Source organism: Equus caballus, chromosome 9 (genome assembly GCF_041296265.1).
Source record: "Equus caballus isolate H_3958 breed thoroughbred chromosome 9, TB-T2T, whole genome shotgun sequence".
Classification (NCBI taxonomy): Eukaryota; Metazoa; Chordata; class Mammalia; order Perissodactyla; family Equidae; genus Equus; species Equus caballus.
Genome location: NC_091692.1, coordinates 94,920,621 through 94,930,997, shown reverse-complemented (window position 1 = coordinate 94,930,997; position 10,377 = coordinate 94,920,621). Strand labels below are relative to the sequence as shown.

The window sequence follows — 10,377 nt, the reverse complement described above, 5'->3', positions numbered from 1 at the left end:
ATGGCTGAGTAGTATTTCATTGTATATATATACCACATCTTCTTTATCCAATTATCAGTCAATGGGCACTTGGGTTGTTTCCATGTCTCGGCTATTGTGAATAGTGCTGCAATGAACATAGGGAACGTATGTTACTTTGGATTGTTGATTTCAAGTTGTTTGGGTAGATACCCAGTAATGGGATAGCTGGGTCCTACGGTAGCTCTATTTTTAGTTTTTTGAGGAATCTCTACAGTGTTTTCCATAGTGGCTGCACCAGTTTGCAGTGTATGAGGGTTCCCTTTTCTCCACACCCTCTCCAACATTTGTTATTTTTAGTCTTAGTGATTATAGCCATTTTAACAGGCATAAGGTGGTATCTTAGTGTAGTTTTGGTTTGCATTTCCCTGATGATTAGTGATGCTGAACATCTTTTCATGTGTTTCTTGGCCATCTGTATATCTTCTTTGGAAAAATGTCTGTTCATCTCCTTGGCCCATTTTTCGATTGGGCATTTTTTTTTTGTTGTTCAGTTGTGTGAGTTCTTTATATATTATGGAGGTTAACCCCTTATAGGATATATGATTTGCAAATATTTTCTCCCAATTGGTGGGTTGTCTTTTTGTTTTGATCCCAGTTTGTTTTGAAGAGTGGCCTCTTTTAATATCTGTTTTCTGTGTTCTGTAACTGTCAACCTGCACTCTTTTTTTTAAAGTTAATTTTTATTGAGTTAATGATACGTTACAATCTTGTGACATTTCAGTTGTACATTACTGTTTGTCAGTCGTGTTGTAGTTGCACCACTTCACCCTTTGTGCCCACCCCCACACCCCCTTTCCCCTGGTGGCCACTCATCTGTTGTCTTTGTCTACATGTTTAAATTCCTCATATGAGTGGAGTCATACACAGATTGTCCTTCTCTATCTGGCTTATTTCACTTAACACAGTTCCCTCAAGGTTCATCCATGTTGTTATGAATGTGACAATTTTATCCTTTTTTATGGCTGAGTAGTATCCCATTGTATATATACACCATATCTTCTTTATCCAATCATCAGTTGATGGGCACTTAGGTTGCTTCCACGTCTTGGCTATTGTAAATAATGCTGCAATGAACATTGGGGTGAATGGGACTTTTGGAATTGCTGACTTCAAGCTCTTTGGATAGATACCCAGTAGTGGGATGGCTGGGTCATAAGGTATTTCTATTTTTAATTTTTTGAGAAATCTCCATACTGTTTTCCATAGTGGCTATACCAGTTTGCATTCCCACCAGCAGTGTATGAGGGTTCCTTTTTCTCCACAACCTCTCCAACATTTGTTACTTTTTGTTTTGGTTATTTTTGCCATTCTAATGGGTGTAAGGTGATATCTTAGTGTAGTTTTGATTTATATTTCCCTGATGATCAGTGATTATGAACATCTTTTCATGTGCCTATTGGCCATCTGTATAATCTTCTTTGGAGAAATTCAACCTGCACTCTTAATCCCATGGAGCAGCCACCTTGGGCAGCTTTTGTGGTGTTCTGAAGGTACCTCTCTGTCAGGCTCTGGGCACCTCTGTCGAAAATTCTTCCTGGCTATCTGGCATGCTGCAAATTCATTCCACCTGTTTTGCCCTGAAGATGTGTTCTGTTTATAACTCATTTCTACTCCTTGGAAAACAGTTCAATAAAAACTCAATTGGTTTTCCACTAGCCCAGGGCAAGGATGAGAAATAGCATATTATTATTTTAAAAAAATATGAATAATAAAATAAGACATAAAACAGCACTGGGCACATAGCAGAGAGTCAATAAATGCTTGCTGGCTCAAAGCAAAAGTGATGGCTCAGTTTTTCTGTGGCTGCTGTATCTGCTGAGAGAGCCACTCCTGTCCTCCATTACATTTTTTAATTGAAAACGAAATACATGTATATGGTAAAAAATTCAAACAAAACACAAAAATACATAAGGGAGAGAGGGTCCCTGGTCCTCTATTTTCTCAGCCCTCCCTTGAGACGCCACTTTTTACAACCCCTTGTGTATCTTTCTAAATAGGATACATGTGTTCTAAGGTATGTATGTAAATTCCTTTTTGCTTTATTTATTTATTTTTAACATAGAGGGGTTTAAATCCAAACTGGGTGCCTTAGCCCTGGAACTAACGGACAGCTGTCTCACACCCAGGGCCTGTTCCGAGCCTTTGATGTGGATCAACTACTGGGGCCCCCAAAGTCTGGAGTGGTTTTACCCACGAGTGATGGGGACCACGCACCAGCACTCGGGCAGTCTGCTCCTGGCTCAGGCTCTGCCCTCAGCCTCCTGCCCCCTCCAGCCCCTGTGACTGTGCAGATAAAGCACGCCCGCCCGGGGAGCACGCTGAGACCGTGAGTGCCCGTTTCTCAATCTGAAAAAGGAGAAAATTATGCTCCCCGCAGGGGTAGTTCTGAGCATTGGCGACAACGCCTGTGGGTGCTTGGCCCCCGGAGCGACACGAAGCCCGGCTCGGCGCGGGGGCAGGTGGTGTGATCCTGAAGGGGTTTTGCAGGGGCCTCCGCCGAGGGCTCCACTAGGAAGGTGAAATTTGAGCTGCGTGCCGTGAGGGATTAGAAACTGGCGCGGAGACAGGACTGGCCCCTCCTTCGGGATGCGCCGCCCCAGCAGCAAAAGCTTTTCTGTCTTTGCTACTCTCCCTCCCCGGTCTCCCTCCCTTCCCCCTCCTGGTACCCCCTTCCCCCGCTTCCTTCCTCCCTCCTCCCGGTCCCCCCATTCCCCCTTCTTCCCACCCTCCTCTCTCTCTGTCGGTCTTTCTGGTCTCTTTCCCTCCTCCCTTCTCTCCCTCCCTCCCTAGCTTCCCCGGCGTCTCTCTCAAAACCCGGAGCGGATCGCCGGCCCGGGACTAGCCTCGCGCATGCGCAGGAGCGCCGCCGGCTAGGTCGCCAGTCGGAAGCGCCAGCTCTGAGCCGGGGAAGCGGCAGCAGAGGCTGCTCGGCTCCGCCGCCCGCCAGGCCGTTGGCTCCTGCTCCGGGCCCGGGGCTACCGGCTGTGTAAGTGCGAGGTGGGGGGCTACCGGGCCGAGGATCAGGCCGGCTGCGGGAGGGCCGTGAGTGTGTCAGGCGTGGAGGGCGCGAGTCAGCGGGTGTCCCTCTGAGGGGCGCGCGCCAGCCCACACCTGCCCGGGCCTCCGACCCCGGCTGTTACCCCGCCTGGCGCCCCGGTCACACCTGTGCAGGGCCGTGTCCGCACCCGTCCCCCAGCCGGCCCACACCTGCCGCCTCGTGGGCCCCGGCCCCTGCCACCTCAGTGCGCAGCCGTCGACCCCTTCCCCTCCTGCGCCGGCGGGTCCTCTCCGCTCGGACTGGCTCTGCTCGGCCAGCGGCCCCGATCCCCGGACCCGGCGGGATCTGGGGACCTCCGGCCGGGGCAGGTGTCCGAGCTGGGCTGCAGCCCACGGCCCCGGCCGCCCTCCCGGCCCAGCGACCCCGGGGCTTCACTCCTCTCCCTTTTTCCTCCTCAGTCTCTCTGAATTAAAAGTGCTTCAGATCCAGCCCGGCGACTTCAGGCGCTGTTTCCCAGGATGAGATCCTAGTGTTGTAAACTGCAGTTTATCCCAACGAAGTCCCGGGGAAAGAGTGACAGTACTGTGCTTGCCTTGGGTCTTCTGCCTCTGGCGGTCCCGTCCCAGTTCCCCTTCCCGATGTGAATGCCTCTTAACCCAGAGTTTTCTGGTTTTAGGATGGGGGGGGGGGGTGCCTGATTGCACATGTTTTTATAGAGAGAGGGATTGACATGTTGAAAGCAGGTCTCGGTTTAGTTCAAAATGAGCTGACAGGCTTGGAGCTGTGACATCCTCCATCCCCCCATTCGCCCCCCCCCCCCCCCCCCCCCCGGTTTAAACTAGTGACTGTCAATTTTTTAAAAGACAGTTAACAGCCTTGTAGTCCAGCCCAGCTAGTATTTAACAGGAAGCAACAGCACTAGAGGCTTGATGTCGGAGACCCAGGTATATTGCAGTCCTCAAGATCTCCTGACAAGGTTTCATTTTGTTTGTTTTTCTTAAACTGTATGGCAGACGAGTAGTATAGGAGTAGGACAGAGGGAAACAGAGTTGTGGAGAAATATTTTTTAAATAACAGCTTTATCGGAGTATCGTTCACATACCATAAAATCCACCCATTTAAAATGTGCAAGTCAGTGGTTTTTAGAATATTCACAGTTGTGCAACCATCACCGTGCCAGAACAATTTCATCACTTCAAAAAGTAACTTCATACCCGTGGGCAGTCACTCCTCCTTCTCCCCTCCTGCAGCCCCTGGCAGCCTGGAATTTACTTTCTGTCTCTATGGGTTTGCATATTTTGGTCATTTCATGTAAATGGGATTGTACAATATGTGGCCTTTTGTGACCGGCTTCTTTCATTTAGCATAATGTTTTAGAGATTCATCTGTGTACTAGTGGTATCAATACTTTGTTTCTTTTTCTGGCTGAGTAATATTCTCTTGTACGGATAGACTACATTTTGTTTATCCACTCATCAGTCGGTAGACATTTGTCTTGTTTCCACTTTTTTGGCTATTAGGAATGATGCTGTTGTGGACATTCATATACAAGGTTTTGCGTGGACATATGTTTTCAAATCTCTGGTCTACACCTGGGAATAGAAGTCCCGTTTATATGGTAACTCTGTGTTTAACTTTCTGAGGAACTATCAAGTTGAAGAAATATGTTTTTGGAGTTTTAATATGTGTATTAGATTTGTCTCAGAAACAGAACTGGCTCAGTGCCAGGTCTTATTTCATCCTATTTTCTCTTGAAGAAACCAGTGGAAAAGCGTGGACTCTGGAGCCTGGCTCCAGCTGGTCGCTTAGAGATTAGGGGACCTTGAGCTAATGACATAGCCTGGGGTTCTTCGTCTGTAAGACTGAAGATAGTAACGATTGTTCCTTAGGAGTATTGTGAAGTCTAAATATGATAAGTTGTAGAGAGCCCAGTGCAGTTCCTTCCTCACCTTAGAGGAGACACATTTCCTCCTGTGTTAGATGCATATTTTCCGTCTAGGGCAAAAGTGAACAAGAAGCTTGCTGATACTGAGCTGCTTCAGGGGAGAAACCCGTGCCTGAGGTTCTTAAGTTTATTGAGCTGTGGCATGGATTTGATTGCTGGTCTGCTGTTTAGTGTCTAGTTAGAACTGGAAGGGGCCTAGAGGGATCATTTAGTCCAGGGTGACTTAGTTGTTTAGATGTCATAGATTGGGAAATTCCAGAAAGCTGGAGGGTCCATAACAGGGCTGTCAATTTTTATTTTCGCCCAGATAGGACAATGGAAAACAACCGCCAGATACTCTCATCATCATTTTATAAAAGCTGGGATGTTTCAGCTCCAAAAAATGGGGGAAGATCGTAACCTAAAAAGAAATGATAAGAATAATAGTTAATATTTATAAAGCGCTTACTACATTTTCTTAAGTTTAGTTTTATGAAGAGCTCATACATTATTCTTATTTTTCCTCATATTACTTCAGCCTAGAGAAGCTAAGCACCTCCTGTCCTCAGACCTGTGTCCGAGACTCGCTGTCCCCTGCCTTCAGGCAGGTCTGGGTCTATAACACGCTGCCTTCTCTGGCCCTCTGTCTTGCTTATGGAGGAAGGGTGTTAGGGAGCAGCATCGTCTATTGACAGATGAGAAGGGCCGAGGCTCTGAGACTGGCTAACCTCCTGAAAACTAGTCTATCAGCTTCTTGAAGTTGGACCTCCTTTCCTTTTTAAGCCCTTAAAAATTTTGAAATATATAATACATCAAAGGTATATGTGATGTTTACGTACAGTTTAAAGAATAGCAAAACAAATGCCCTTGTATTTACCATCCAGCTGAAGAAATAGAGCATAACTTCTACTTCTGAAGCCTGCTGTTTCCCTCTAAAACTGCATTCCTCTTTGCCACCCAAGTAACCACCATCCAAAATTATTTTTTCTTTCTAGTTTTACCATATGTATAAATATCCCTAAACAATACATTGTTTAGTGTTGTCTGTTTTTGAACATTATATAAATGGAATTGTACTGCTTCTGTTAGTTCACAACTGGCTTTATTTACCCATTATGTTTTTGAGATTCGTCCATGTTCCTGCAGTGTGATTCGTTTTCATTGTTCTGTATCATTCCATTGTGTTAAAAGATCACAGTTTCTTTCTGCGTTCCCCTGACAGCGGCCATTTGTGTTGTCTCTGGTTCTTGCCTCTAAGAACCTTTGTTTATGTCTCCTGCCATCCATGTGCCAGAGTTCCCCTGGGAGGGGAATTGCCAGGTTTAGGATCTACCAGTCTACACGCCATCTGTCATACGAGAGAGTTACCTTTGGTCTACATCTTTGCAAACACTTGATGTTTTTCATGGTTAAAATGTTTTGTCTGTACAGCCATGTTCAACAGTATTATTCACAGTAGCCCAAAGCTAGAAACAACCGAAATGACCTTCGATGAATGAATAAATAAAATGTGGTATATACATACAATGGAATATTACTTAGCATTAAAAAAGAAGGAAATTCTGACACATGCTACAGCACAGATGAACCTTGAAGACGTTCTGCTGAGTAAGATAAGCCAGTCACAACAGGACAAATAGCGTATGATTCCATTTCTATGAGGGATCTAGAGCAGTAAAATTTGCAGAGACAAAAAATAAGAAAAAAAAAAGGGAAGAATGGTAATTGCCAATTGCTAGGGAGAGTGGGAGTGGGGAGTTCTTGTTTAATGGCTACAGAGTTTTGGTTGAGGAAGGTGAGAAATTCTGGAGATAGTTGCACGACAACATGAATGAACTAAATGCCACAGAACTGTACACTTAAAAATGACAAATTTTATGTTGTGAATATTTTGCCACAATAAGTTTTTTTTTTTGGGTGGTCAGTCTGGTAGGTGTGAAACGGCCTATGTCTGTGGTTTTGATTTGCTTTTTCCTGATTGCTGTTGAAGTGGAGCGTCTTTCTGTACATGTCTTGGCTATGTGAGTTTTCTCTTCAAAGGCGTCTATTCGAGCATTTTGCCCATATTGTGATTGGGTTGTATATTGTCGATGAAAATAATCCATAACCAATCTATAAATGGAAATTTAGGAGAGGTTATTCTGAGCTAAAATGTGAGGACCATGGCCCAGGGCCTTTCTTCCCGAAGGAAGAAAGGGCACCAAAGAAGTGGGGTGTACAGAGTGGTTATATGCCCCCAAAGAGGATGTTTCACATAGGATTGGAATGTCCTTTTTACAACAGTCACGAGACTGCTCTGTTGGTACAGCAATTGATGGACACAGCAGGTAGGTCTGCTGTCTTGATGGACACAGCAGGGTGGCAGGTCTGTTGTCTCGAGCTGGGTGGTCACACGTGAGCTGGGTGGTCAAAGGTGAGCACAGCAATCAGTTCCTAGCCTAAGGAAAGATGCTTATTGCTAAGGAAATGCCAATGTGGGGGAAAGTTGCGCCTTTATCTTAAGGGCATTTGTTCTTGTCATAGTAAAAGTTTAAAGCAGATATACAATGTGTGCTCGATGGCCATGTCAGGCCCTTTTGCAAAAACAAAGTCAGGCCGAATTAGGTTTACGCCAAATGGCTTCCTCATATACTCCAATATATCCAATTGCTTGCCATTTCTATTTGCTGGTATCTTTTTCTAACTCATAGATTGCCCGTTGTCCTAGTGCCAGTTGTTAGAGTCTGTCCTTTCCTACTGCCCTACAGTGACAACTCTGCTGCACTTCAAATTTCCGTGTATGTGTGAGTCTGGTTCTGGGCTTGATTACATTCCGTTTTTCTCTTTATCCCTCTGCCAATACTGTGCCGGCTGTAGCCTTTTATTTGGTCTTCCCCTCCCCTCACAGATTTATTGAAATATAATTCATATACAGTCAGTTCACCCATTTAAATAGACAATCTAGTGGTTTTTAGTGTATTCACGGAGCTGTGCAGCCATCACCACAATCAATTTTAGGACATTCATCACCTCAGAAAGAAGCCCTGTACCCCGTTAGCAGTTATGTCTGGTCTTGCTATCTGGTGGGACAAATGCCTCTTCCCAGTGGTGGTTCTTCAGGAGTTTCTGGGCCATTCTTTTTCTTTTTTTTTCAGTTTTTTTATTGAGATCATAATGGTTTATAACACTGCGTAATTTCAGGTGTACATTGTTATTTATCAGTTCTGTATAGACTGCATCATGATCACCACCAATAGTCTAATTTTTACCTGTCACCGTATATATGTGCTCCTTTACCCCTTTCATCCACCCCCCTACCCCCTTCCCCTTTGGTCACCACTAATCTGTTCTCTTTATCCATGTGTTTGTTTATCTTCCACTTGCAAGTGAAATCATGCTGTCGTTGTCTTTCTCTGTCTGGCTTATTTTGCTTAACATCATACCCTCAGGGTTCATCCATGTTGTTGCAAATGGGACAATTATATCTTTTTCATGGCTGAGTAGTATTCCATTGAATATATATACCATATCTTTATCCATTCGTCAGTTGATGGGCACTTGGGTTCCTTCCATGTCTTGGCTATTGTGAATAATGCTGCAATGAACACAGAGGTGCATAAGTCTCTTTGAATTGTTGATTTCATGTTCTTTGGATAAATACCCAATAGTGGGATAGCTGGATCATATAGTATTTCTATTTATAATTTTTTGAGGCATCTCCATAATGTTTTCCATAGTGGCTGCACCAGTTTGCATTCCCAACAGCAGTGTATGAGGGTTCCCTTTTTGCCACATCCTCTCCAACACTTGTTATTTTCTGTCTTGGTAATTACAGCCATTCTGACAGGTGTAAGGTGATGATATTGCATTGTCGTTTTGCTTTGTATTTCCCTAATGATTAGTGAGGTTGAACATCTTTTCATGTGCCTGTTGGCCATCTGTGTACCTTCTTTGGAAAAATGTCTGTTCATATCCTCTGCCTATTTTTTGATCAGGTTGTTTGTTTTTTTGTTGTTGAGTTGTATGAGTTCTTTATATATTTTAGACATTAACCCCTTGTTGTATATATGATTTGCAAATATTTTCTCCCGGTTGGTGGGTTGTCTTTTCTTCTTGTTGATGGTTTCCTTTGCCTTGCAGAAGCTGTTTAGTCTGATGTAGTCCCATTTGTTTATTTTTTCTTTTGTTTCCCAGCCCTGAGTAGACATGGTATTCGAAAAGATGCTCCTAAGACCAGTGTCAAAGAGTGTACTGCCTATATTTTCTTCTAGGAGTTTTATGGTTTCAGGTTTGTTTATTATTTTTTTTTTTGAGGAAGATTAGCCCTGAGCCAACATCTGCTGCCAATCTTCCTCTTTTTTTTTGCTGAGGAAGACTGGCCCTGAGCTAACATCCGTGCCCATCTTCCTCTACTTTATATGTGGGATGCTTACCACAGCATGGCTTGCCAAGGGGTGCCATGTCTGCACCCAGGATCTGAATCAGCGAACCCTGGGCTGCCAAAGCAGAATGTGCGCACTTAACTGCTGCACCACCACTGTTATTGTGTTGCTGTTAATTTCTCCCTTTAGGTCTATTAATAGTTGTTTTATATACTTTGGTGCTCCTGTTCTGGGTGCATACATATTCATAAGTGTTATGTCCTCTTGGTGGAGTGTCCCTTTTATCATTATATACTGCCCCTCTTTGTCTCTTGTTGACTTTTTTATTTTAAAGTCTGCTTTGTCTGATATAAGTATGGCAACACCTGCTTTCTTTTGTTTGCCATTTGCTTGGAGTATTGTCTTCCATCCTTTCACTCTGAGCCCGTGTTTGTCTTTAGAGCTGAGATGTGTTTCCTGGAGGCAGCATATTGTTGGTTCTTGTTTTTTAATCCATCCTGCCACTCTGTGTCTTTTGATTGGAGAATTCAATCTATTTACATGTAGAGTGATTATTGATATATGAGGGCTTAATACTGCCATTTTATCTCTTGTTTTCTGGTTGTTTTATATTTCCCTTCCCTTGTATTTGTGACTTCCCCCTTCAGTTTGGTGGTTTTCTGTGATGGTTTTCTCATTATTTATGATTTGTGTCTCTGCTCTGATTTTTTATTTAGTAGTTACCATGAGGTTTGTATAAAAGATCTCATAGATGAGATAATCCATTTTCCTTAAAAAAATTTTTTTCCTCTTCAAAGCCCCAGTACATACTTGTATATTCTAGTTGTAAGCCTTCTAGTTCTTCTGCTTGAGCTACCACCACAGCGTGTCTGCTGACAGATGAGGGGTGTCATTCCATACCCAGGAACCAAACCCAGGCTGCTGAAGTGGAGTGTGCCAAACTTTAACTACTAGGTCATCAGTATTGGCTCAAGATAGTCCGTTTTCTGATAGCCTCTTATCTCCATTAGCCTAATCAGGTTCCACCTCGTTCCTCTTGCCCTTCTAAGTTGTTGTTGTCATCAAAAATTATT

At 44.0% G+C, this 10,377-nt stretch overlaps 1 protein-coding gene across 9 annotated transcripts in view; it reads left to right on the top strand.

Annotated features, from left to right (window-relative positions):
* The first annotated feature begins 2,346 nt into the window (after nt 1-2,346).
* The window catches only part of TRAPPC9 (trafficking protein particle complex subunit 9), a 622,816-nt gene continuing 614,785 nt past the window's right edge, over nt 2,347-10,377 (top strand). For 2 of the 9 annotated variants that reach the window (XM_005613301.4, XM_014728099.3), the window contains exon 1: nt 2,876-3,007. The gene's annotated coding sequence lies outside the window, so the exon portion shown is untranslated. Of the gene's footprint in view, nt 3,008-10,377 lie in introns of all 9 variants that reach the window. The other 7 variants (XM_005613303.3, XM_070221872.1, XM_005613305.3 and 4 more) reach the window with 6 other exon arrangements.